Source organism: Bactrocera neohumeralis, chromosome 4, assembly GCF_024586455.1.
Source record: "Bactrocera neohumeralis isolate Rockhampton chromosome 4, APGP_CSIRO_Bneo_wtdbg2-racon-allhic-juicebox.fasta_v2, whole genome shotgun sequence".
Taxonomy (NCBI): domain Eukaryota; kingdom Metazoa; phylum Arthropoda; class Insecta; order Diptera; family Tephritidae; genus Bactrocera; species Bactrocera neohumeralis.
The window spans coordinates 8,230,411-8,254,442 of NC_065921.1; the positions used below are offsets into that span (position 1 = coordinate 8,230,411).

Here is a 24,032-nt window from a genome sequence, read left to right on the forward strand (position 1 = left end):
TAAGCTTTGTCTGACGATTTTACCAATAGAACACAACGTAACAATGCGCTTAATCGAATATTCAATTCAATCACGATTATGGAATCCTTAAAAATCTTCCAACAGCCTATTGGAGAGTCTACTTAATCTTGAACACAAGTAGTTATTTGAGTGGCACAAAGCTTTCAGTGAAGATTGTGAAGCCTTAAAAAACTTGCCTTTAGCGAAAAAGTTAAAGAAACAGTGTTATGTCAGTAAAATGTCATGTAGACATCAGTGAGATAGCAGAGGATCTCCTCATCTATTATGAATCAACTTTAAAAGTTTTGGTTAACGTTTCGGTTATGGAGTGTGTGAATGATAGGCTTATACCAAAATACCTGAACCTTTATAATAGCGACGCTGGCTAGAGATTGTCGTTCTTGAGAATGTAGCTGAGAACCCTAAATTCATCGCATTATAAAAGGCGACGAGACGTAGTTTTATGAATATGATGTCGAAACTATCCAGCAATCTAGCGTTTGGCGCCCCAAAAATAACATGAAACCAAAGAACTGACGTCAAATTTGAACGAAAATCTAACATTTTTTGATCGCTTTGAAGCTCGTCACTCTGCATTTATTTTACAGGCTCAAACTGTCAATCAGGAATACTATTTGTCCGTTTTGATTTGTCTCCGTTAAGCAATTCGTCGTAAAAGACCTGGCTTGCGGGTAGCGAATTCATAGATTTTTCACCAGGATAATGAGCCGTCACAATCAGGTATGATTCTGACTGAGTTGTTTGCCAAACTCGATACAAGGTCATCATCCCTCAGCTCGTATTTGTCAGATTTGGCTCCTTGTGACTTTTTTGTGTTTACAAAGGTGAAAAATCTGCTTCAAAAAACGCTATGAATCCGTTAAAAGACATTCGAAGAACTTTAACGCTATTTCAGCCGAAACTTATGACAAGTGTGTGAGAAATTGGATTAATTGTTGACAATGGATTTATCGTTGGTAATCTATTGACAAAGAAGTGAAGCAAATTGGTCTGGTAATGAACAAGGGAGATACTGAAGCACTGTTGATAGTCATAATTTCGAAGTCGTAGATAATTTCATCTATCTTGGAACCAGCTGTTGGTATTGGTGTTAATACAATGACGTCAGCCTCGAAATCCAACGCTGAATATCTCCTGCCAACAGGTGCTACTTCGGACTGATTAGGCAATTGAGAAGTAAAGTCCTTTCTCGACAAACTAAGACCAAATCTTACAAGTCCCTCATCATTCCCGTCCTGCTATATGGCGCAGAGGCATTGTCGATGACATCATCAGATGAGTCGGCGTTACGAGTTTTCGAGAGAAAGTTTCCGCGGAAGATTTATGGTCCTTTGCGCATTGGCAACAGCGAATACCGCTGTTGATGGAATAATGATCGTCCGATTGGATGAAAACACTTCGACTCTGAGAGTATTCGACGCAGTACCCGCCGGGAGAAGTAGACGAAGAGGAAGACCTCCACTTCGTTGGATTTGGTTAAACTTGGAATCTCTATTTGGCGCCAAACAGCGAAACAAGAGAACGACTGGCGCGTTGTTGTAAACTCCGCTATAGCCGGATAAGCGGTGTCTACGCAAATAAAGTAGAAATACTCAAGTTGTCTTTCTGAAGATACGATTAAGTGGACAAAATGCAAAGACACGAATTTAAAAGAATCCATATAATATTTTCATCTTTCATCAATTTGGAAATCAAGTCAAGGTTCATCAGTTTGTATGACATCTAAACCAAATGGACAGCTTCTTGGGGATACAAGAGAACAGCTTTTTAGATCGATCTCTCAAGAACTGAGAGAGTAGTTGTCTTATATGCAGACAGACGGACATGAGTATGATAAAAAAATGTCAACAGTTGTCTCCATCATTGTCTTTGTTAGAGGGTCACAAGATAAAGAATTTCCATAAATCTTTCAACGTTTTTTGTCCGAATCAGAGCTATAATAATGATAATCCATTTTAATTTCATCTTATGTCAATATATTCTAATAACACAAACCTCAACGTATTAGTGTTTAAGATAAGTATGTATGTATATACTCAAGGTGTAATTGCCGTAAATTCGCCTGTCAAAAGTTTGAAAATTTAGGAAATTCAATTAAATTCTAGGAAGCATACTTGGTAAGTAGGAGCTGATAAGTGAGTGAAGGTAACGCTAAATTCGGCGCAAGCAAACAGGTAGAAGACAATTCGAGTGAGTCAAAGTGCAACGCTGCCAACACAAATACACGCGAAGCAGTCAGAAATGAGGCAGAGACGGGGGAAAATGAGTTTTTGGCAAACGACAGCGACGATTAATGTAATGTGCCATAAATCAAGGTAACAAGAAAATAAGGGAATACCGCGGAAAAACAACAAACAGCCAAGTTGTTGTCGCGGCAAACCGCAACATAATTACAACAACAGCGACTGGCAAGCGCGACGCGTAAGCTTAAGTATCGCGCGCAAACAAGTTCATATGAGAATGTTTTTATAAAGTTTGACACCACTTAAGTTGGCGGCATGCATATGTTGCAACACACACGGATTGAGTGTGGTATGCTACTACATTACATGGAGTATATACGTAATATATTAGAGGAAAGTAATATTATGAGGGCATGCATACGTATGGGTGTTCGTAAGTTCGAGATATTGTAGGAGAATGCAGAACTAAAATTTTCTTGATTTTTGGAGGCGATTTAAGTATCCTTATAGGAGCTCTATGTCATCGAAATATATGTTCTGAGTACGGGCTTTTTCGAGTCTGAAGCCAAAGGAAGAGTGTGCTGGCTGAGTTTATTGCGGAAAATTACAAACGAGCGACTTTTTGCTTGAAGAATTTTGGTTTCAAGTATCGACAAGAAGAACACAGCCCATTATTATGTTGAGAACACAATTGTACGAGGATTTGCTTTCAGGAGATTTGCGTGAAGAATATTGTCCTCAAACCTTGATAAATAACACACAGAAAACCATGGTACGATCATTCGCTTTCAAGAGATAACTAAAAGTCATCTTTGCTCTGGTTTGTCTGGCGACCTTACCCGCAGTAGACCGTCCATATTTGCTAGGTTAGGTCAGGTTAGGTGGTTGATGCATTCACATGTTGGGAGATCTCACAAAGCTTGCTATGAACAGACTTCTGTTAAGCCTCCTGAATCCTCGTGTAGTTGAATATCATCTATCGGCAAAGCGTCCTGAACCAATCACAAATCTGCTTTGGTGATTTGTTTGTATTTCCTATATTTCACCAGGATGTCTAAAAGTATCAGATCCAAATACTTTTAGCCTTGATTTGGCATAAGCGAGACATTTGAGGAGAAAGTGTTAAGATGGTTCTAACTCTACCTCTTCCAAGAAACTTCCAAAACTGGTATCCCATAAAGTTTGTAATTTTAGTACATGACTTCTGGTCGGAGTCCAGTCGAATGTCCAGTTAGAGATCCTAAAATCATCGAAATTTGGACTTTGCTAAGAGTGAAAAGTTTACTAAACCTCTTATGGTTTTTTCTCCGCTTACCCAGCTGGTCTGAGACCCAGCCAGCCATAGTGAACCGCCATCAGCCAACGAACCTCCTACCCGTTTCCATTCTGCAGGTAGTAGGCTGAAGTATTGGCTCCAGCAAGCTCATAAGCCTTACAGTTTTCTGCAATACACGGTCGGGCCAGGCATCCTAATTTGTCTAAGAACTCGTAAATTATACAATTTTACTCTGTCTAGGTCTTAAGATTTATTGTGTAAGACCAATGCTGGACTTTGGAGGTTCCTCCATATCAATCGGGGGCCAATATGCAAGAGATTTCTCGCCTAACAACCTGGTAGATATGGTCACTTTTCTGAGTCGAGTTAAACAAAAAGTATAGTTAACGGTATTGTTAGTTTTCATCGCAATACTGAGAACAGAAAGCGATTTCTGTTAAACTTATGAGATCTGGGTGACGAGTGCCTAATTTTTATTGGAACTCAATTCCAAAAATGATAGATATTTGAAAAGTAACCACATTTTTGCAACCTTGCTTGTTTTTACGTATGCCTCAATGCCTGCCACATACTGCGCCGCATGACACCACATAAGTTTGCCGCTTTTCAGTAATTTATTAGTTCCCTTCGGCAATCATCAGACCATATGTGCGCCGCATTGCGGCCCGCTGAGACTTTACCAAGTTTAAAATGCAGTAAGCATATGTGCTTATAAGCCTGCAAGTGGCATGTCGCATGTTGCATGAGCAATATTTTCCCGCCTCAAACAAGGAACCCACTCATTTACCGCACCGATGCATAGTGTTTGCTGCTTGCCACCGCCCTCCGGCCCATTTTGCACACCTTTCAGCCCACTTTAAACACCTTCGGCTACAAACACACACACACACATCCGTCCGCGGCAACGCATATATTTTCCGTTCAACGAACCATGAAAACGCTTTTGCCGCTGTGAACAAAACGAGCGAATTTCAAATTGAAGAAAAAATTATGTTATAAGCACAAAAACAACAACAACGCGCCGTGTGAAGAAGCAGCAAACGTACACAGGAATTGCAACAGAATAGCATCAATAACAACAGCGTTGCGCTAAATATGTGCATTGCAGGTGAATTATGGTTAATTCCGCTTTTATTGTCTTTCTCGTTTTGCATCATTTTTTTGTTGCGCGTCGCTTGCTGTTGCACGCGACTTATGCCACACGCATACAATATATCAACTTGCTGTGTTTGCGCTCGCCGCGATTTGAAAAGGAATTTAATTAAATACATAGTTTTATAGAGCTTTTTAATTTAATTTTTTCCATTTGTGCGCTTTTCAATTTCATGCTACGTAATTAACACGCAATGTGCGCCAAATGCACACACACACACGCGCACACGTTTGTTGCATAACTTGCCAATGCACATTTTGCCGTTTGCTGCTTTATCATGCCGCCCATGTGGCATGCAACAGTTCAATCGTTCAATTAAGTGAGTGAGCGCGCGAGTTCATTTGCGCTGTCGAGCGCGTCTGTCTGTGGGGGCGTGCATGTGTGTGAGTGTGTGTGACGTAATTCAATTTGGTGAAATGGCAAAAGTTAATGGGTGAAGAGTCGCTGACAATTGATGCATTGATTTTACAATTTCATTAAAATTTTAAATAAAGTGTTCTGAAGTGCGATAAATTAATGTTGATTTTATGTGGGAGAATGCTTGCCTTTCCCATAGCGCTTTTGGGAAACGTAGAAACTGACTAAATTAAACGAAAAAATTTTGATCAAAAGGCAAAGAATTCCATAGTGGGAATAAATATTATCGTCATTTTTAGATATTTTCTTAAATTATGTTTCCTGTATGAGCACACGGTCGTTTGTGTTTGAAATCTTAATTGAGTTCAAAATGAAAATTAGAGAAATTTTCGAGAACCTCGACTGTATTTTTATTGTAAAACAAAAAAGTCCGTCCACGTTCTGTAGCCGATTTAGTACTTGTGTCTCCATATAACTTGTTTCAAAGAGAGGGGATTCCATTAAATGATCTTTAAAATTTTAATGAGCAAAAATATTAACCTTTTTAAAAACTAAAATTTGTATAATCCAACTAACTGGGATATTTAAGCTTTATTGCTTTAAAAAAAATGTATCTTGAACCTTCATAAAAAAGAATTACACTATGATCAAATTTGACCCGGACTAAAAAAAAATCACTTTTTCACGTATTTCACACTTATCTACACTTTCAATACATTTGTTATAAGCCTTAAAAAATAATTAATCTATGATCAAATTTGACCTGGACTAAAGAAAAACACTTTTTCACGTACTTCACACTTATTTACACTTTCCATACATTTGTTATAAACCTTAAAAAATAATTACTCTATGATCAAATTTGACCCGGACTGAAAAAATTATTTTTATTATTGTCGCTTTAAAAAGGACACCAATACAAACATGCACACATACACACACTTATTTACACTTTCAATACACTTGTTATAACTCTCGGCGGGGCTGGGCTTCAGTGCCTTCAGCGAATTTAATTTTTTTCGGTTTTAACTCAATTTTAGGCGTTGTTCGCTGGGTTTTTAAAACGACATATTCATAAACTTACATCTCGTCACCAATAATGTTGCCTTTGATGAATGTAGGGTCCGCTGTTTCATGATCAAGCATTTATCTTCCGACCCCTACTCGTCGTTTTTGAAAAAAATATCAGGCCCTTTTGTGCGAATCTAGCATTGACACACTTTATACCCAAAGCTTTAAACAAAATTTTAACCAAAACTTTAAACAAAACTTCAATCAAACTTTTAACCAAAACTTTAACGAAAATATGAAATTTGAGATCCTGTGTTATCTCTATGATACCTACAATACGATTTTCAAGCAATGTTTCTCTAACTTTTTTCAAATTTATCGTCATTAACAGTGATTGAGGGACTATATGACTGCAGAAAGTTCTCAATCAATTCACCACCTTTGCTGTTTGCCTCACTCAAATAGTTATGTCCGTCCAAAAACCTATCTGCAACATTTTCAACGACTTGGTAGCCGTGATTCCATTGGAAATTCCAACCAAACACGTCGCTCAACTTTTGGTTTTCCGGTGGTAAGAAACGCCAGTCAAACATTTCGAGTCTTGGAAAAACAGCTGTCAAACGCACACCAATTGTCATATGAAGATCAAATTTCAGACGAACATAAAAGAGGTTGTACCAATCTGGGAAGTATATATTTATAGATTCGGTTTGCGCGCAAAGTTTAAATGAACCAATCAGAGTCACTTTTGGTATACAAGAGTACTGTTTTAACGCGAAGAAAAAAATAGAGAAATGCACTTAAAAGTTCAGTACTTTCGCTATATCTTTCTGCCTCAATACTAGCAGGGAAAGGACTCTCGTTATCCACTGAAACTTTCCATAACTCTCGGTAGAAACCGAAGCCAGCAAATCAAGTATCTCTACTTTAAGATCACCTCGATGGGTTCTAATAGAATAATGTTTAGTCTGTAACTGACATATTCATGGATTGTCATATAAAGAATTCAACTGGTAGCAAAATTGATGTTGATAGACATTGGTTCCTAGTACTCTCTTCGGATTTTGCGAAAGTAAGAAATTTCCTCTCAGAAAAGTGTTGGTGAATTTAGTTTGGTTCTTTTGAGAATTTTTTGTTATAGTAAATGGCAAGTCTCTGAGCATATTTCTGTCATTAAAGAGCTATTTATAATATCTACTATTTAATAGAATAGAAAAATAAAACACCCACCCTTAAGCTCCATAAGTAAGAGTAAAAATGTTCCCTACATTCTGAAAATTCATACACACACAAATTGACATTCCTGCTGAAACATTGACCTCTGAGCATATGAGAACCTTTCGTCTGCAACACAAAACTCTTATAAAGCATGTGTATATTGAGTTTAGTATTCGAAAAGTTGATCTTCCGCAGACTAGTTCTTTACAGTTGATTTGAAAAGCTTGCAGTAAACGATCGGTTTTGATGAGTATATGCACCCAGAATCCAGATTGGCGGACGGGACCGAAGAAGTCTCCTGTGAAAAATTCACAATTTAATAAGATGTCGTGAAATTTAGTTAAGTAAATGCTATGTTTTTCCAAGGCACCTCACTATCTTTTCAGTGGTGAAAGAATTCCACAAACAAGTTCTGCCACTTTTGCAAATACGAGCAGGCTTTACTGTCTGGTGGCTTGCCGACTGCAGTCTACCAACTCTGTGGTCGAAAACTTTATGTCGCTCATTAAATGCTTTACTCGTGCAATTTGTCATTTCTTTCTGACTTTATTCTGTTTTTTTTTTTTGCTTTTGGTTTTTCACAACTGCGTGTTTTCAGCCGCTTTGCAGCAACGAACTTTCCACGTGCTTTCATGTACACGAACACATTAATGTATAACGGTTATGAGTTTTTAAAAGTTTTAACAAATTTTCGGCTTGTCACCGAAACCAAATTATAGTTTCATGCAGTTGCTCTTCCTTTACTTTTCATTATTTTTTATTGTTGTACAGACGCTCGCTTTTAGCTCATTTTGCATTTATTCAAATTAAAAAGGAATAAGTGAATAAAGCAAAACACCGAAATTAAATTAGTTCAAAGGTTTGGGCCAGCAGCGCCATGACATGCTTGTCTGCTTAGTTTGCTAACTTAGTTTTTGCTTTCATCGACTTTATTTGTCAAACTTTCAAAGTTTAGAAATTGTTTTTGTGTTTTCGTTGTTGCTTTTATTCCCTTGACATATGTGAAGTTCATGTGCGCTCGTTTAAATGAATTCTTCTTTGGGGAAATAAGTGGCCTGCTCGTAATATTGACATAAAAAATTGAAATGGATTTCTAAACAAAAATCCAATGGGTAAAGGTCTGTTGAGAGATTGGCCCGAAAAGCTTTTGACAAAACATTTAAATAAATTACTGCGCCAAATTGAAAGTAATTGGCCTTTAAGTCGGTTGACGGGACTACGGAAGTAGCCCATATTTATTTAGTCATGCTAAGGTACCTGTTTTCTAATGCCTTTAGCTAATGACAAGAAAACATCTAGACTAACGAACCTGTTAAACTACGACAGTAAAAACTGAGGAAAACTGAAAATGACTTCGAATAAATAGATAATCTGATCCCATTTAAAACCCTACAGGCTGGAGCTGTAAAGTGTCCCACTAATATTTGGGAATTTCAGAACTATCTGATGTTAGCTTTTAATCAACTTTTGTAAGTACTCCTTATGGCACGGTCGCCTAATCTGCTCAATAATAGCTTTGCTGACAGCTTTCCAGTTTTCAGTGGACTGAGTGTCGTCAAATTTTCCACCGTGAAACTAGTGCAGTTTTAAATATTTGCCCTGTACTTAAAAATGTTGTGCTGGAATCTGTACAGGTAGCTTCTAAGGCACCCTTGTCCACTTACTATTTAGGTTAGGTGGAAATCTTGGTCCCCAAGTCATCTGTCCACGAATGCCTGTCCGGTGTCAGTCTGCCACCGTTGTTGCCATATTGTTAAGCTTTTGACTCTGTCTTCCCTTCTGGGGTATTCGTATTCTTTACTGTGGATGTTAATGGGCATCATATTGGCTATCATTTCAGCAGCGTCATTTGATATTGTTCAGAAAGCACAGATACCTCTTAATGCCGACAGCCTGTGTACTGTGCTTATTTGTTTGGATTTGTCTGAGTGGATCCATATTGGATACCTTTGCGAGTAAAAATAGCCGGCTGGAATGGCTGGAACTTTTTTTGTCTAAAGTGTATGAAAACCTGCTAAATGGAGTCTAAATTGATTCGAATGTTTTTAAGGGAGTATATAATTTGCAAAGAAGGCATATATTTGAAAATAATTTTTGGGGTGGGTTGCCATCTTTTTGAAAAGTTTACTACCATGAAATTAATTACAAAAATTTTATATATATTTCATATTTATTAAAATGTGAGCATTATATAAAATATAAAAGTTGATAATATATTTGGGAAGTGTTGCCACTTGTGTAAATTTTGTTGCACAATTATAGTAAAAAAGAAAATAAAATACCACAACATGGGTATCAAATTAAACAGGCTTACGCAAGAGATCTATTGAAATTTTTTAAGGAGTTGCCACCTGTTTAAATTTTACTTGACTATTGAAGTAATAAAGAAAATAAAATAATGCAATATGGGTATCAAATTAAACACATATGTGTGTATATGTGTTTAATTTGATATTCAAAGTTGCCACCTATTTGTATTGTCTTTAGAGCTAAAGTAATAAAATAATTAAAATAATATATATGGGTAACAAATTAAACAGGTTAACGCAAGATTTCTGTTGGGAATGAGCTTGAGAAGAGTTGCCACCTGTTTACATTTCACTTTACAATAAAAGTAGTAAAGTAAATAACAAAGTAATGTGGGTCTCACACTAAATAGGCTTAAAAGAGATTTATTTTAGATATATTTTTATAAGGGTTGCCATATGTTAAATTTACTTTATAATTAAATTAATGAAGTAAACACTACAATATGATACATTTAAAGTACATAAACATATTTACATGAAAATATATATTAAATATTAAAATTACAAGCTCTAGAAACAGTAAGATACAAAGAAGAAGCATGTTGGGCTATAAAATTAAGTATGCAAACTCCAAGTGATGGCCATAATTTCAACAGTAGAAATTGGGGAATATTTTAAGTTTTTTGTTCGGCAGCCGGGAACGGAGAAAAGTTCAGTAAAACCATTCAGGTTCATATTTGTGGTTGTAGTCATTAACAGTCTTGTAAAGAGGGGTCTGTAGCAAAAAAATAACAAAAACAAATATTAGGCAGCAAGACCGAACCTTCCGTTAATAGCAGAAATTATTCTCTAAAATTTTAGCAGCATAGCAATATGATAGAAGCAAATTAATCCACACAAGTACAAGTGTTGACTCAGATTTCCATAGACACTTTTAAAGACACGCATTAAAATCTCATAAAATATATTACAGATTTGCAGAAAAGTAGCACAACAGCCTGAACGCTAATTTTCAACACTTTCCTCTGCAAAAGCAATTAAAATGTTGATAATGCGAGTAGAGCACCGCCAAGTTGCAAGTAGAATTAGAAGCCGCAAGGCAAATTTGCCACACACACCTACCTCCAGATGCTGAACTCGTGCGCATGTATGTGTGTTTACGAGTAGTACGTGTATGTGTGTGTACGAGTAGTACATGTATGTGTGTGTGCGAGTACATAGCGTATGCGCTAACGGTATTAAGAGTATAAAACCGTAATCTATTTGGCCTTGATTATCTGCCACGGCTGCTCTTAGATCGTCGTAACACTTTCTCAGCGCAAGCGCGCTTAGCTTATAATTACTGCCAAGCGTTCTTGGGCGCTAATGATTTGCCGGCAAGCGTGTAATCAACAGATAATTTCACTTATGTGCTTGGCATAGTTAAGCAAATAAATTTCAAAAGATTGTATGATGCTGATATGTGAAGAAAGGTAAATAAACTAACCGTTAGCGCCTACTTACTACATATATGTTAGCTTTTATGTGTGTGTATGTGTTTGTGGGAACATAAATTTGCTGAAAATTATAGAGTTTTTAGTAAAAAGCTACTTTTAGGTACAATTTTGAAACTTTATTGGCTTCAACAGGTAATCTTAAAGCTTCTTAGTGGTTTCTATACAAAAAGCTTCTCTAAATATAAGTCATTCAGCGGTAGCTTCGAATTCGTCAAGCGATATAAAGTCTTATAATATCATTAGAAGAAGAATTTCTGGTCCACTGACGACCTTTGCTGCCAACTTAATATTATGAGACCTTTAGAAATCATTTTCTATTCTCTGATTTCTATTAGAATTCTCTCTGAGTTCCTTTAGGTAACTCAAACATCTTCACCTTCAACACCTTTACCTGTTCCTAACAACTCTTTGTGCTCGATTCCCAGCTGTCTTCTATCGTTTCACTTGTTTATACGAAAGTGCTTCGTGCTGTTTCATAATTATTATCCGCTTTTTGCTTTAAACTCCTTCATTGACTATTCTTTATATTCCATTGCTGCAGGAAAAATGTTTCATTTTTATCACTTTACTGTCGAGCATTTCCCCTTTCTGGTCATCAAAGAACTTTCGCCTCCACAACGCTGCTATTTTATGCGAGTGTGTCTGTGGCAAGCATTTGCGGATGTGAGGTTGTGTGCGTGTCTGATTTTGGCACAATCTCCATATAATGTCTGCTAAGCATCTTGTTGTGTTGCTTATTTAATGTCATTCTCTTTGGTGTCTCCTTTCTGCTCTTCTAGGTAGCTTAGTAGTAGGTGAAACTGACGCAAAGCAATGAAGGCGAGATTAAAGTATATCGATGGGGGGATTTCTTTGACGCAAATGGAAAATACTGCTTTGTGGAAGGCTTAGGGAGACAGTACTTGGAATTATGATTTGAGTTGTGGAATATTCAAATACGTTTTTCTTATTTAAGAAGAAGAAGTATATAGAAGGAAAATTGAAAGTACTTTCCTTTTTTCAATTGATGCCGATACCGAAAATTTTGGGTATATGGCGCGAGTTGATTTTTCAATTTAACTCTGTAATATATAATGGAGGATGAAGTCATGCATAGAAGTTCACGCAAGTGAGGAATGTTCTCTGATTGCCATTCACTGGAAAGTAGACAGAAGCCATTCTTTTACATAAGGCTCAAGTAGCTCACGACTTCCGGTCTTAGACAAAGTATACTCTGGGTAGCCAAATAACGTCTTTTTGAAGCCGAACTAAAATGAGAAGGCAACCATCCCTCCACACGGTTGTGCGCTGGGTTTGGGACGCGCCACGTAAAAAACGTTCCCAATGAAAAGTAAACAACAGCCTCGGAAAAAATGTATCTTTTCGAGAAGCCTTTTTTAGGACAGAAATCAAAATTTCAAGTAATCTGGACTGAACGAGTCTCTAAGGATAATAAAGTGAACGTTTATGACATAAAACATACACAATTGCATTATTAAAAGTATTGTCCATCTGAGGCTATCATATTTTCCCCTATTACTGGCAAGTTGTGGATTCCATGCCAAAAGAACTGCACCGATTAGGCGGCCAAGAAAGAATCAAGTCATTTTTTATACATTCTTCTAAAGTGAACCTTATTCCAATGAGGAATCAACCAACTGGAATAAATTGTGGTCAGAAGAGAAAAGGTCAGAGCAATAAGGCGACTAAGGCAAAACTATCCAGAATGACATCAACTTTACGAATAGTTTTGAATTGGTCTTGCAACATGAGGCCGAACGTTGCCATGATAGCAAATTTTGGTAATCACCTTACCGTCATGGTTCGGTTTTGCCGTTGACTTGGCTGTTGGGCCAGGTTACACATATGATTTTTTGTCTTTAGTGTTATCGTTATGGATTCATTTTTCATCACCAGTCAAAATTTTATGCAAAAACGACTACGTTTTGTAGAATTCCAGCAGTATTTTTGACATGAAAAATATGTTTGAAGGTATTTTGACATAAACTTGTATGGCACCTAATTTCCTTGTTTTTGAATCGTCTATTTTTAAGCGTATTGAAATGGTTTCTTGATTCACTCCCAAACAAGCGCTTATTTTGTTAGGTTTTTCCTTAATCGAGTAATGGCTTTGTCGGTCCAGGACATCTTTCGCTTTTGAAGCCAAAACAATCACTTTTAAATCGTACAAACCACTTTTGGCATGATCGCTCAGCTGTAGCATATTCACCATAGACTTCCACCAAAATATGATGACTTTGGGCCGATGGTTTTTTCGTAATGAAGCAGAACTTCCCGCAAACACACTTTTTTTAGACTCATGGTTTGACATATTTGAGTAAAAATCGACACAGAAACCCATTTTCAATTTTGGTTTTCGCTCAAAAGCCGCAAAAAATAATCTCCAAAGAATTTATTCCTTCAAAAATTGAACTCGTGAAATCAAAAGTTGAAAGCTATGTAAATGTGCCTGCGGCTAGTTGGTTGGTTAGTTTCGGTTAGTTCCAACTTAGATTATGGATCTACATATAGTGCAAACCTTGAAAAAAAATTCTTCAAATTTCCTTAAAATTTTCTATCGGTTATTTGACTAGTTAGTTTCGGTTAGTTATGGACCCACATATAGCATAGATCTTGAAGACAAATTACACAAATTTTTTATAAAAATATTTTTTTGTTTTCTAAAGGTATTCTTGGTTAGTTGGTTATTTAGTTTCGGTTAGTACTAATTTAGATTATGAACCCATATACTGAAAAAACCTGAAAAACCCTGAAAAACCCTGAAAAATATATTACACAATTTTTTCTCTAAATAAATTTGAACCTCCTCTGTTCCCTCACTATGTGCTTCCCTCTAGCGCTCTCACTCTCTCCCCTTTCCTCTAATTATCACATTGACTACTTATTGAAGTAGACTGTATGTAGCTCTCTTAATTAACTTATTCAATGGTAACTGAAATACTAAATACTCAAAAAAAAAAATGGTAAATTAGCATGCTAAAGGCAGAAAGGTCACGCATACTTAAATTTTTTTCCAAAGTTCCTGATATTATTTTGCCTTTCACCATGCTTAAACTCAGAAAATACATATTTACATATATCTTTTTTTTACATGCCAAACTAATTAAAAGCCCTTGCATAAGGCAAAGCAAAGCAGCAAAAGTCAAAGGCAGCGAAATGAGCAAACAAGCAAAAGAGCAAAGCATGCAGTTATGAGTCTTTCATTAAGTTCAAGTACTTGCATAACGGTATCTGTACACATTTTTTGCCAACTTTTAGAAAACGCGTAAAAATTTTAAATAGATTTTTGCTTTTGGTGAAGCACACGAACTTTAACTATTAGATTAAATAACTTTGCGTAGTCTGTAGCTGTAGAGTCATTATCCTTGCGCCCTGAAGTTTTGCTGTGAGAGACTGTCTTCACATTGTCATACGAGCACTTTGCGTGTTATTAGAGTGGTGAATGAGAGCTCAAGGGGGCAAAATTGAAAGACAGTACAAGGCGGAGAAATGCATGTGAGTGTATTTGTTGTATGGCTATGAGACTATGTATATGGGAAGACCCAGTAGGAAAAAATTAATGTAATGATAAAATGAAGAATTTTCGAAGGATTTGGAAAAGTTTAAGAAAGTAGCCTAAAAAAATGGAGGTTATTATTAAATTTATAGAGAATTTTTTTTTGAAAATATAAATAATATATATTAGATTGCGAAACATAGCGACTTACTGCCTAAATATTTAGTTGTTAAATTTTTGAGTGAATGAAGTATATAGAGCAACAATAAGTCAGCAGCTGCCGAGTTAATTATATCTGAGAAAAATTATTACAATATCTCAATTTCCTACAGGTCATCTATGCGTGTAAAAATTTAATTGCGATCACGGATATGTGCTTAACTTGTTGAAATTGTTTACTCTGTTTATTTTCTGCTGGCAACGTTCCTGAGGTCATTATAGAAACAATTTTATAAGAAGCTTATATGCCCAGCAGGCAATATAACTTATATTAAATGACAATATGATATAGTATTCGAGAAATGATAAAAATAACACCAATATTAATTGGAAAAACAAACATTTTGTGTGAAAAAATAGTTTAAAAAGTGGATGGAGGACGATTTAGTTTAAAGAGAGTAATGTTTTTTTATTAACTAAGTTGTTAAGGAAATTCTAATTCCGATGCATTACAAGGAGATCAATTTGACCATAATTAAAAAATTCGTTACAAGAAGTGGACTCCGACCACAACTCTGAATAAATTACACTTTAACGAAAACGTTCAACGAACACTTAACCCAGACTAACTGAATTCCTAATAAGTTTCAGAGTTAAATTTAACGTTAAGGATTAAGTTCCAACTATCGTGCTGGGGGCTAAACACTCATAGTAATGCTATCTTCTAAACTCTCATTAACGCTTTTACTACCACCGACTATTTCCAGTTTGGTAGCCTCAAACACAGCCATACATTCACATCCATGTCCATTTATTACAGTGTGTGGATGATATGTTCTTGCCACATCATGAAAATAAATACTCGTACTTATTCGTAGAACATCGCGTGTCGTTTCCTACTTTGTCTCCTGTCTAGACAAAGTAATTTTTATATTGCATACCGCATACAGTGATAATAGTGAAATAAATATACAGCAATTAAGAGTCGGACGCGAAAAGTTTGCTGGCATTTCGAAAGTTTGTATGTTTAGTATTAAGCGTATTTACTGGTTTGATGGAAGAATATATATGAACAACCTGACAAGTGTATATAAACAAGTGCCACTTCAATTTAACGAAATTTAGTAGGGACAATGGGTTCGAAAGCGCCTTAAAAATGTTATATATTCGCCTTTATTTTCAAAGTGAATACAGTTTCTTTCTACTGTTTACCTTTGCTACAATTGCCAAGCCTATGAAAAGTACTTGAAAACTTGCTGGAGCATCGAAATCAGCCAGGGCCAGATATGACCGATTATACAAAATTTTACTGTTGACCTAAATTTGAGCAAATACTTGTGTCTATTCATACGATATTTATAAATAACTTACAGGAGAAATATTAAAAAAGTTTATATGTAGAATGTTTTGCTTTAGTAATATGGTATGTATTTTGGGTTGTAAAAGTGTTATGAGAATACACTTTATTGTGGACACCAGCAAGAAGTAACTATACTACGAGTATATTTAATAGTTTATATTTGCTAAAGCTGAAAACGCAAATCATATTGACAGTTAGGAAGGTTTTAGTATGTGTATGTCTCTGAAATTGCAAAGGAATCATTACTACATATGTATGAGCTAACCTCCTAAAGAGAAACCCGTATTGCAGTTCTCTAGTGTGAACTATAGGATCGACTGAAGGAAGCAATCGTTCAAAAGCTGCTAGTTTAAAGTCCTGACATGGCTCCAAGCGATTGCTACATGTCCTTATGATTACTACTATAAATATTACTGGTGAAAATTTCAGCTCAAAAGAAGCTTGTGAAAATCGGCAGTTACTATTTTTTAACACTAGCGTCAGGGGTTCCAAAGATAGTATTATTATGAAATTACCTTCAAAATTGCAACAAGTTATCAAAGAACTTTTCTCACACTTGTAAGACAACACGAAAATATTTCGGACATACGCTATGACACCCTGGAAGAGGTATCGATAATGAGGCCGCAGAACCTATCGAAATTCGCGTCAGGCCGTGGTAACATGAAGAACGACTACTTTTCATGAGCTGCGTAACGGCACTCCATCTGGCATCACTAAGGATTAAAAATAGTTCATAAGTGGCTCATGAGCCTACCAGAATAACCCATCTAACCCACACGAAATCCCTGCAATTTTGACCTAAATCGGATCATTGTTACTATGCTAAACAAAATTTCAATTTAATGCAGAGATATTGTATTTCGTTTTACTGGACTTAAACAATATAATATATCGCTTACACTGCTACTAGATGTCTGGTTAAGCATTAAGCTTCTTCTGTAATATTGTCTGACAATTGTAGTGGCCTACTAGTCGTATCCTCGGTCTGATTTTCTACAAAGCTTCCTTATAGTGAAAATCTCTATTGTTAGATAGGGAATAACTGTTATTTTGAAACAAAGTTTAAATGTGGGAATAGGAGTCAAATCAAATCCGAGTCCTACATGCTGATAAAACGAACCTCTAATCACAAAAACCGCGAACAAATTTTATTACTTTTTGTTATGGGTTATAAGTATATACTTAGAATTACAAAATACATTATTTATTTTATTTTACATTAAATTTAAAAGTTTTCTCAGAAAAAAATCGTTTTTTTCGGCTTTCTAACTATATACAGCCCTTTAAATATGTTTTGGTATATTTTTTATAATTTTTCTCCTTAACTAAAAATATATAGCAACTAGTCTGTCTTCCAGCAATTTAAGAAACAAACACCAACGCATATCTCGCAAGTGCGTGTAAACAAGTGTAAATGTCTGCGGCTTCGCGCTTCTTCAACAAAATCACCCACATCCCTTTTGAAAGGAGCCGCAACATCGACTTGAAATGTTAAGCTTTCGCCTTTGATTCTTAATTTCATTTGTTATCTTTTGATTTGTTTACCGCTAAATTTAATTAAAAATTCATTGCACTCAACTCAACGGTGCCACAGCGCCAGGCATCAAACGCCAACACGCAACCGAGCTGGTTGTGCTCAAGTTTAGGAGTCTTCAAGTGTAGGAGTGCGAGAGCGTATCTACCTATTACACTTATAAATCTATACATTGCCTTACAAACACACATACATTTGAAAGAGAGTGAGAACACAGTGTGGTGAGAGTGAGAGGGGAATAGGAGAGCCTACTGCTGCTTTCGCGCTGCTCGCAGACACCACTTTGCCCTCCCGTTGTTGTCGCTGTCACCTGTTTCTCAACTGCCACGCCACGTGGACGCCCACTCAGCGCCACTACCGTGCGCCCACACACTCACACAGATTCCTTGCTAAGCCGCAGCAAGTGCTCGCAAGATAAATGAACTCCAGCGCACGGATTTAGTGGCAGCGCTGGCGATGAAGGCGCGCAAACCAAGCGCAAATATACGCCTACGCATGCAAAAGCACATACTCATACACACACACAGAGGCATGCATAGCAGCAGCGGTTTGTGTGCACAATTGCAACAAATTAAAACCATCCTTTAGGCTTACAAAGTGCGCAGAGCGAGTCAGCGCCAAAGCAAAGTAAAGTAAGCAACTAACGAGCGATTTGATTATGCAAGTACAAGGACCACAGCATACTTGTACGCCAGTAGGCACATGCATGTACGTGCGTCTATGTGTGTGTGTATGTGTTGGTGCTTGAGTGGTGCACCTGAGGGAAAATAGTTAGTGTTGTGCGGCGGCGACGACAGCAGCAACTCTTGCAACTGTCGCATGCCAGTAGAAGTTGTGAGCGTGTGTGTGCAACTCATCTTTTTTGTTGTTTTTTGTTTCTTTTTATGCATTTTTGCATGCCGCTCGAGGCGAAGTTTTGCATTTTGGAGCTGTCTCCATGGCATACAACTTCCTTTCACGCCGCTGCACTTTGAAGTTGTCGTTTGTACTGCGCGGCGACGGAGTTGCGTATACGCCGTGTCGCATGCAAACATGTCGCAGTTTAGTGCATTAATAGCGGCATGTTTGCACACTTCTAGGCCGGCAAATAAAATGTAATTAAAGCTTAAACCTAAAACCAACAAATACCCGCAAATTTACATACCGTTATGCGCATATTAATATAAAGTAAGCAACTAATTTTGCCTGCGCACTTTTCGGAGTTAACTGCCTAGTGAAAAGCCGAACTTACTGTCGCTGAAGTGGCGACGAGTAGCTGAGGAGCAGCTGAAGAGTTGAAGTGGCAAGTGCCAATTAGAAACGGATGAGCTTAGAGCGCGTAAGTAATCTTGTTGTATATGAGTTTAATGTGTGTGTGAGGAAGTGTGACTAATCCAATGGTTGTGTGTTCGCTAAAAATTAATTCGTAAATAGTATGCGAGGTTATGGAAGACTAATTGTATACGATTTGGAAATGTGGCTTCTCTTTATAGAAAAAAGACATCTTTAATAACTTTTTATTGCCAAAATAAATTTTTGTTATCATACATTTTATAGGTTTAGCAACAGGTTTCGATAATACTTAGGCACCACCTCGAGCTCCTGGTTAGGGATAGTACAATCAACTGACACATCGACGGCTCGCAAACGGCGGAGGGAGTTGGTACAGGAGTCGTAGGAAAGTCTTTATACTTACGGGTTTTCCAAAAAATTTTTCAGGCAGAACTCTTTGACATAAGTCGATGTATAGAGATAAACCTCCAACGCAACTATCGCTACGAACGTATAACCATACTTAGCGATAGTCAAGCGACACCTAAGGCAATTTTTGCCAATAAGATCATATCGCTACGGCTGCATAGTCTAGCGGGACGTAACTAAGTGCACCTCATCTGGGTGCCCGGTCACAAAGGTGCCGGGAATGAACGGGCTGATGAGCGTGCCCGCTCTGCAGCGTCTACCAATATGATAAGAGCTGAACCTTTATTTGCAGTTGGTCCCATACCATAAAGGGGCTGCTAGGCAAGAAAGAAGGAGTAGCCAATTAAAGGTATTGGCAACAACTCCAAGGCATACACTATGCCAAGTTGCTAATGGGGAGTTTAACCTCAGCAATATGTAAACAAACTTCCAAGCGATCAATTCAGCCTATTTGTCGCATTCTACACTGGCCACTGCAAACTGAAAAGGCTCTTATATAACATGGGCCTAGCTTCTTGCCTAAATTGCCGGTTCTGCGACAGGGAGCCTAAAACTCCTGCGTTAATTGCTAATTGACTGCATAGCGGTCTGCGGAAGCAGGATAAAGACTTTGGGACTCACGCCGCCAAATCGGGATCACATCGCCTCACTAGCACCTAGCTAGAGCTAGGTAAGTCTTTGTGATTTAGGTCGACTTTTCCAAATCTTGTTCAACGCAGTATCCATAAACTGATAACATGAAACTCGATCTTTTCGTGCTAGTATGATGCTTTCTTTGCTTTTCTATAAGTAGTATTATAAAGGATCTGTCACCATTTTTTCTTATGTTAAAGCCCTGTAAGACCACCGGAAATAACCATTTAACCACACTAACCTGATTCAAAGTGCCAAGAGTGTATCCTGATGTGTTCAACTCTTCGATAAGATATGGTTTTTTGTGAGATTATCCCTGGAACATGAAAATTCAAAGCAGCTTACTATTTTTATACAGAATATTTTTTATTGATCGACAAGGTAGCATCCAAATTCGATCGACATGATCTAATGATGATGACATTTGATGACATGATTGATGTTCTGATAACTCTTTTAGAGAGCCAACTACTCGATGCCTTAATCTCTAAAACATTCAACGTGGGAGTTTCTTCCAAGTCTCAGTACATTCAGTGGACATGAGCTTCTTGAGCAGCATTGCGTGCATAGCTGAAGATTTCGACACACTGATGGCGTATTCATGTATAAATTAAGATTTTACTGTCAAATTAACATTTCAATTTGCTTTTGATTACACATTTCGGACTTAATTTTCTTTACCAGTTCTACTTTTATTTCATTGCGCCGGAATGTAGGCAACGGTTATAACAATTTTGAAGATTTGCATACTCAGTTTTAAACCAGCGAGAGATGAATTGAAATTATTGAATCTTAAAGAGAAATTAAGGCTATAATTGACTTTTTAAAGGATATTCGACATGTGACAGCCTTTAAAAATTTCAAATGAATACGGATTGTTTAAGCCATTGTGGCAAATGGCGATGATTAATACCTTTAGCTGGGTAAAAAATTGAAAAAAAAAATTGTGCAGAGATCACGAAAATTATTTAGAAAAATATTGAAGCAGCAGAGCTAATCTGATATGAAAGAATTATTATAAAATATAGTAACATTCTAGGAGTAGAACTTGTCGGGGTCCCACCCGGATACAATATTTATTATACATAAGTCTTTCCAAAATTAATATTCTCTTTCACAAAAATCGAGTTTAAAATAAATCAATAAGAAACGCGTTTTTTGGCTTGCAAGTGGATATAATGTCATTAGCCAAAAAAAAGTCAAAAAAGCCACCAGAAGAACCTTCATCATATCGACTTCTGTGCATGCTTAATACGATTGGTAAAGTGTACGAAAGCATTGTAAGAAACCGCTTGGAGTAAGCAATCAAAAAAGCCGGCGGATTATAAGAGAGACAACACGGTTTTATCAAAAAGTAGTCTACTATTGGCGCCATAAGAAAAGTAGTTTGTACTGCGAAATGAGCAATAAATGTGAAAAGATTGCAAGGTAATAACCCTGGATGTGAATAATGCGTTCAAGTCCGCAAAGTGGAAGGAGTGGCTCTATATGAAATAAAGGCTCATCTTTATCTAATAAACATTATAATGAGTTTCTTTCAACGTAGGAGATTGTTATTTGACACAGACGAGTGCACTCAGAGCCACACTATTTCCTGTGGAGTACCACAAGGCTCGGTTTTAGGCCCACTACTATGGAACGTGATGTACGACGTGGTGCTAAGAATACATCAACCAAAACTATCGCATATGCGGATAATCTCATAGTGATAGCTGTGGCTAAACATCTGGATGACCTCCGGATAAAATGCAATAACTGCATAATGGTTTGCGCCGATGGTTTGCTAACATGGTTAGCTACCATGAGTCTGGCTAAGCAGAAAACAGATGTCTTGCTTATAAGCTTCAGCTTTAAGAAAAGATATCGCTCCCGTGAGATTTCATTCACAGTTGAAGCACCAAGACTCATATCAAGGAGCAATTGAAAAATATGACATATAAAGCAAATAAAATCTATGTTTTATCCAGAATGATGGCAAATAAAGACTGTATGCGTTTTTGTAATAGATAAGATAATATGATCAGCTATTCTGTATGCGGCTAAATCCTAAACGCGGTGCATAGACTTTCTTATCAGAGACGTCTACTGCAGCAATAAGAGAGGAGATAATCAAAAACATCCCAATGTGGCAGCAATGTGGACCCACAGACTGATTCTGGACATACATTCGTTAATGAATGGACAACTAGTCGCTCTGGATTTCAAACTCACTCAAATACCCAGCGACCAAGGGTGTTTAGCTACTTATACAAATATCGTCATGACTTTAGTCCACATTGTCCGATGTGTAGAGAGTGTATAGAATACACTGAGCACGTAGTCCATCATTAGCCTCGGTTTTCAAGTATAAGGGAGAAGCTGAAAATCACGCTTGAAGGTATTCTCACGGTGGAATTTGTGGATTAAAGCCCCGCAATCCGGCTTTCGATGCTTCCTCCCACTTTAAAAAAAGCCATAACGACTATAAAAAATCCAGGATATCAGGCTACTGTTTAACTGTGCTTAGGCTAGTTGTTAATATCTTCACCACACCGTAAACAATTTAAGGTCTGTTACAAAATTGTAATGATATACCGTTTCTTAAAAAGGATGACTTTCCCAATAAAAAGTCCAGAAAAAAATATTATTACAGAGCGGAAATTAAATTCACCAGTGAAAGTGCATATCATCAACACAATATCGTATATATTTACATATATTTGCTAGTGTGTGTGTGTAACATTCAATTTCAGTCATTACGATTTAAATTACTTAAGAACGAAAGCGGCGCCAATTAAAGAGAGGAAGTACTTTAAGCATTCAGCCGAGCGGTTAACGATGGCAAATGATGTGTTAATGACAGACGGAAACGATGCAGTGGAGAGAAATTGAGAGTCAACAACGACGACATGCACACAGCATATAAATAATGCGATTTCACGGGAATGGGGGCGAGAGGGGCCCGAAAGGAAATGCAAATGCTGATGCTGATGCAAAGGATGCAGGCGAGTTGTAAAGGAATGACATGAAATAGAAAGGAAAGGGAAGGGAAGGGAAGGCATGGAGGTGAAGTCAAGAAAATGACATTACAGCGGTAAGCAGGAATTGTGTGTTTTTGCACGCTTTCCTCATGCACACACACACACATGTCGCCGGTGTCAAGCTGGTGTGAGCGCGCGCCGATGCTGTGCAACATGAAGTATGCGCATAGCAATGTCCTTATGAGCAACCGAGCAGCACGGTTGTCATAAATGGAGGACACCGCAAAGGCGGCTCATCAGCGAGACGCAGTCAAGTACACAACATGGCTGGGCATGGCATGGCACAGCACAGGATGTGGAGACGCGGAGATGCCGTCGCAGCAGGATGTACTTTTTTAACGCAATTGTGTCGACACAAACACATTTAAATATGTGCTCATTCTTTTTATGTGCATGTGGCGTAATGTGCTTGCAACACAGCCTGCACATGCCACAGCGCAGAGACAGGCGCACGGCAATGTAATGTGACAGCTTTATGAATTCAACAACAACGAGTTGACTTTGCCGCTTCCGAGCCGGTTGTTGGCTTGCTGACTGGTTGGCGCAAAGATATGACCATGAGTTGTTGCAACAGCGGCAGCGGCAACTTCAGCCATGGCAGCTGCCTCATTTGGCACGCAAATGCAAACGTAATGCCGGCAGATAAGTCGCAGGATACAAGTGTTTATCGGCCTACACAAGCAAAAACACACACACGCACACACTCAAGCACGCATATATCACATATATATCGCACATGCATAAATATTTGGTTGCGACCATGCGTTGTGCCGAGAAGTTCCGTTGCATGCAATGAGCATGAAATTCCTACTTAAGGCTTAAAAGCCCAGCAGCTGCCTCTGTGTGTGTGTGCGTGTGTGAGTTAGCACGTGATGTTGCAACCTTTGCATAAATAGCACAAGCAATGAGTCGCTTTCATATATTTTAAACATTTTTCAAGTTTTTTTTTGTTTTTTATTTATTTTTTGTTTTTGCCTGAGTGCTCGTGCAGGCCTGGAATAGGAAAACCGCATGCAATTAAACTGATGGCAGATTTGCTGCATTCAGCTGTGCCTGCCTCACACCGGGACGCATGTGTAGCCGTGTAGATTATTGAAGTCTTAACAAAGATACAGCAGCGAAATAAAATGAAAACACAACAACAATACAACAAATACAACAACTACAAAACATGCTCTGCTTG

General features: G+C 37.6%; 1 protein-coding gene across 2 annotated transcripts in view; it reads right to left on the reverse strand.

Moving 5' to 3' along the window:
- The window catches only part of LOC126756870 (protocadherin-like wing polarity protein stan), a 133,607-nt gene that overhangs the window by 31,944 nt on the left and 77,631 nt on the right, over positions 1 to 24,032 (reverse strand). The window lies entirely within an intron of this gene.